Genomic DNA, 5,444 nt, shown 5'->3' with positions numbered 1-5,444 from the left:
CGCCGAGTCGACCTAAATACAGTTAATACCAAGGTGGATTTTTATATTAACCATCCTAACGTATACGCATGCATACGTGTTCACTGGAGAAGATTGACCGGTGCCGTCTGCCAGAACCAATCAACACAAATATGACAATTTAGTATCCTCAAAATCTACAATTAAATTCCGTTCATGCTACTGAAAGGTTTAATATCTTGAAAAACAAACAAACTTATAAATTTTATGGATGCATAATTTTTTCTTGTGTTCGGCCAATGAACATATATTATGTTTCATTAACGTTTTTGTTCAACTCTAGTTTTACGTCAACTTTAACGATAATTAAAGTTGAATTAGTCAAAGTAATCAGCAGTAATATTAGCGCTAAAAAGTGTTAACCCTTGCGAAAGAGGTATAAGTAAGCAATGAAGATCTTAAACGTTCTTCTACCAATAGGCATACATACCTATTACATTGCACCTGAAACAATAAACTTATTCATTTTCCTATAAATTTCCTTAATATCTGAAAGCGTGTATAGTTGTGGCAAATAGACTTCACCGAAGTTAAATACATCAATACTGATGCGTGAATTCCATAATTTTTTCAGATAATCGCTTGCTAGACGTTTCGTGACGAATTCCCTATCATCCGCGCTCTAACAATAACGAATAATAACATGTAATTATATTAGCAGTAAACATAATTGTACCACTTAATAATTATCCTAATAATAGCAATGATAGCAATAGTCAGACTTTTATTCTTCCGAATTTCTGATTTGGCTGTGAGCTTGACAATTTCCTTTTCTTTTACGTAGTGCTATTTCCTTTTAAGTTATTACGCTTATACCGTAAGTTCGTTCCTTTTCCACGTTCTTGATAATCATAAACGAAAAATATGAGGTAAGGGATGGGGTCAGACGCGGGGGCGGAAAGGGGTTGGGGGACGAGGAGGCAAACCCATCGCAATCTCGCAGCAGCCTGCTCCTTACAGCTAGCGTCCTTCCATCCATCGTCCCTACCACAGCCCAATCATGTCGACCATTTCCAACGATCTCAGGAGTACCGCTAGCGAACAATCGAACCAGACCCGATCCGGCGACTGCTGGGAACGAGGAGCCGCGGGGGCAGCGGCTGCGGCAGTAACAGCAAGCTAGGAAACAGAACCGCTGAAAGCGACGGCGGTCTTCCTGCTGCCTCGAAAGGGAAAAACTGCGAGCGAAAAACCGGCGATAGCGATTTCAGAGAGGGAGGGAGGGAGGGTGAAAGAGAGAGAAAGACTGTGTCTGTGCGCGAGTGTAAAGGAGTCGAGTGGGACGTAAGCAAAAACAGGCGCGGAATCACACTTAGTTGTGATGGAGTTCAAAAAGCACGCGAAAAAGAGAACAGAAGAGAGCAGAAAATAAAAAAGGACAAGATGAGATTCAGAGAAAAAGGTGGAGTGGATATGTGGTTCTGAGTGAAGTCTTTGAGGAGTTTAGTTGGACAGAGGCGCGTTGGCACACATAGGCAAGAAGAGAGCTCTTTTGCGCCGATGCGGGGGTGGTCGTCGATGTAGTGACGAGAGAAAACTGGACGAAACGAGGACCCGAATGAAGGTGCTGAAAAAGGAGAAGACGAAAAAGCGACCGTTGTTGTTAAAAGGGCAGCGATGGTGACGGGGGCGTTGGCGGCAGTAGCGTTTGATTTTGATTTGGATGAAGAGGGACGAAGACTTTGAACAAGGCACGCCGGTCGCGAGAAGTAGACGAAGAACAAAAAGAAAAGCGAGGGGAGCACGAAAGAGTAGAGCGCGCGCTGAGGGAACGAGACATAGAGGGTAACGAGTAGGGACGGAGGGATGGCTAGGGATAAGAAGGAGAGGCAAAGGCGGAAAAGGGGACATAGCGAGGAGAGCTGAGAGGTAAGAACTGAGAGGTAAGACGGGAGAGTGCGTCGTCCATATCTGTGTGTGGCGGTCTGTATACGTCCTGATCTCCTTGGAACTGGGTCTGTTAAGCAAAGGCTACAGGGCCACGACAGTAACGATCATAAGGGATGGTCGTGCTAGCAGTACGAGTAGAACAGAACAGCAGCCACAAGCAGTGGAAAGAGACGAAAAGAAAAAGAGCTTTGCCCCTCGGTCGAGCAGGGCACTAAGAAGAAGAAAGACGGAAAAAAGGAAATCGACAGACAGATAGGCAGGCAAGCAGAGCGATAGAAAGAGAGATAGGACGAGACAGAAGCCGAACGCGACTTCACGTCCTATTCGTTTCTATTCATCTGGCTATTGGCGTAGCTGCAGTGATCGTGCGAACATCTCTCTATTTCAATTTGGTTTTGACCGCGATTTGCCTTTGTTGCCGTGGCCCGAGCCCTCCAGCCCCTGCTTCGCTTAAAGCAAATGCTGCTGCGCGACTACCGCCGCCGTGGGCTCCGATTCAAGGCCACCTTGAGTCACAAAACCGAGAGATCAATGAGGCGACTGATGGTCTTGCGTTGTTCTTTTGCTTTTCCCGTTGTGATGACACCCGCAACAACCGATAAGAGGTTCTCGACAATTCAGCAAAACGACGTAATGGAATACGCTCACTCACACTCTGGACCAACGGAAATGATGAAATGACAAGTATGAAGATAGTTACATATCATTTTTATAAGAGGCATCGGCTGCGGCCGTGTCACGCTTTATTCCCGTTAATGGTCCGTAGCTATACGGATCTGAACTAGTTCCTAGGAACCTAACTGTTGGCTATACATTTAAGGCTTATAAAGTCATTTTTTTTCTTCAAAGGTTTCCTTCTTTCAAAGGTTTTCCTGTAATGGGAAATCTGTGAAAGAAGAACACTTTTGAATTTCTGCCTTTCTCTTTGAACTTACGAAAAATTTATCCTGTTTCGAACCGTCACCGGAAAAGAGAAACGTTAATCTGCGAGGTGCAAAAACAGTACTTATATAGATGTTTTGGGAAATAAATTAATGCCGTAGAAAACTACGTTGCTTATAGAATTGGTCCTTTTTTTTTTGTTTTGCCAATTACATATTGGTTTCTAATCATCGATTGCTTAACAGCGTTCTTACGACAACGAAGTTCCCTGAAGAATCAGAGAAAAAAAAATTCGCACTTTTATATATATTAAGAAATCAGCAATGCACGTGTGTAATACGAGGCGAAACATATTAGATGGCAATAATAGCGATAGAAGCGAAATCCGACGTTTCCTACTGAGCGCCATATTTAGTGCAACGTAGCTTCACGTCTACAGAACCTTAGTAATTTTCATAGAATATTTCAATTGTTTGCATCAGTTGTCCCTGAAATCGTCCTTCAGCTGGCAGGCTAATTTAGGCCATTCGGACGCGGACGATAAAATAAGACCGCTCGAAATAACATTGGCTCAATAAATATTCTACATGCTTGTTCCTATGCTGGACATTTCCTAACTGTATGAAGAAAGAATGTCTGAAGGATATGGGCGGTTCTAGCGGCGCTTGTTTTTAGGTAGGTGGATAGTCGCGATACAGGTAAGAGATCACGTCAGCTCTAACAGTCACGCCGTAGTATGTGTCCTGCGCAGTGGCTCAAAGAGTCCTGGCCCTAAAAAATAGTTTAGAACTTTTTCACCGTAACAACAGTTTTTTCTCTATCGTGGTTCGTTTCAAGAATAAATATATAAGGCATAATGCTTAGGTTTGGACCGTGGTCCCGAAAATGCACAGACGTGAAGAACTGATCAAGGCTTCCAGCTCAAATGATTCTGTGATGAACATGTATTACGCCCGTGGGGCGTTCTAGAGGCCCAGATGAAAGCACCAGTGGGCGTTTGCAACAGCCGTGTACTTGCTAAGGGTAGTCATACTTTACCACGTCATTAAACTGGTAGGTCCCATTAGTCTTGTCCCATTGAATTCATGGCTTCGCACACGCTAAATCAACATACCATACTGATGTGTTGAAGCCGGCTAGACTTGCCAACAAACTCAGGTATTATTACTCCTCAATTATTATTACCGCTGTATGTGAACCGCCTATCACTCGTTCCGCTATCAGCTGGAATTTTGCTTTCGATTAGTGGAAGCTCTATTAGGGCACACACTGGATGCCAGCTGGATGAGTGTTCCGTGAAGTGTTGGTTAAATATATGTACAGGATAGGGTAGATCATAGCCGGTTACTTCGCAGCCAGCCGTAGCTAATAGAACAGCAATTGTCGCCAAATAATCAAACATCATACGGATTATTAAGAATGCTCAGACACTTTATTATTAACGTTCGCTCGACCCGAGGACTGCGGTAGGTCGTTGGGCCGGGAATTCCCTGCTAGGCTGTACGTTGTGACAGATATCCGACGCATGAACAGTTCCACCGATGAGCTGGAGCTGGCCGTCGAAATGATTCTCCCTTGGAGCACAGCAGCAGTCATGAGATAACATGGTCAAAATATAATCATAGCGATCTATCCAACGGTAAACGACTCCCCCCGATCCCAATGTGTTAGGGATGCGATGCTTGGATAGAATAGGCTGAGGATTTGGTAAAATTTAATTAGCAATCATGTGTTTAGGCTATTTATTGCCTGTTAATAGCAGTTTTAAATAAAGTACACATGTACTTCATCTTTTTGACGTACCGTTTTCATTGTCTCATTTACGATGACTAGCCCTGAATAAAGACGTGATTTTTTTTACGAAGCAGAAATTACGAGGAACAAAATAATGCTTTTTTTAGTTTCGTGTTCGGTTCTCCTTCGCGGCGCCGTACGTCCGCCGTTGAGGGATCACATGAACTTCAATAATCTAGGCGTATGTGTACCAAGTTGACGTCGCTTTGTACACAGTATTGCCAAGTTTGCGGGAGTTTGTCAATAACATATATCAGACTGTGCGGTATTCGAGTATAATATACATATTTTATTTCTCCTGCCTCGGACTATGTGTTTACTTAACTGGCTTTCAATATTTAGAAGCAACTAGCCCTATAAAGGTAATTATGTTCTCCTTTTATGTTCGCAGTACGAATCCAAACGAGTAGGCACAGCGTCGTAGCGCACACCTTTTAAATAAGACTTCTTCACTTTGTCCTCAATGAAAAACGTATGGGGCAACGCTAACATCTCAACTTTGTACAAAAGACAAGATGCCACCTGGCGGCACAAGACGCTTATTAAGAACACGCGTATCTGATGAAACATAGAGGCACATAAGTCATATTTAAAGCTTGTGTATGTGCACAGCTTTCAATGTTCGACGTTCTGAATAGAATGTTGATGGATATTTTGTCACATATGTTCTTTAATTTACACATATTCTATGTTATGGATATATCTGTTTAGATCCGTTTTTACGTATGCACGCAGACGGAGAGTAGGCAAAAAAACAATAGGTATTTCCCATTCTGAATCCTAGTCAATATTAGAATTTTTTTGAGTAATCTACTAGATTTAGTACGATTATACTTGATAAGTATTTATTAATAATATAT

Source organism: Varroa jacobsoni, unplaced genomic scaffold, assembly GCF_002532875.2.
Source record: "Varroa jacobsoni isolate VJ856 unplaced genomic scaffold, vjacob_1.0 scaffold_977, whole genome shotgun sequence".
Lineage (NCBI taxonomy): Eukaryota > Metazoa > Arthropoda > Arachnida > Mesostigmata > Varroidae > Varroa > Varroa jacobsoni.
The sequence above is the reverse complement of the archived record's forward strand: the minus strand, read 5'-3'. Positions refer to the sequence as shown.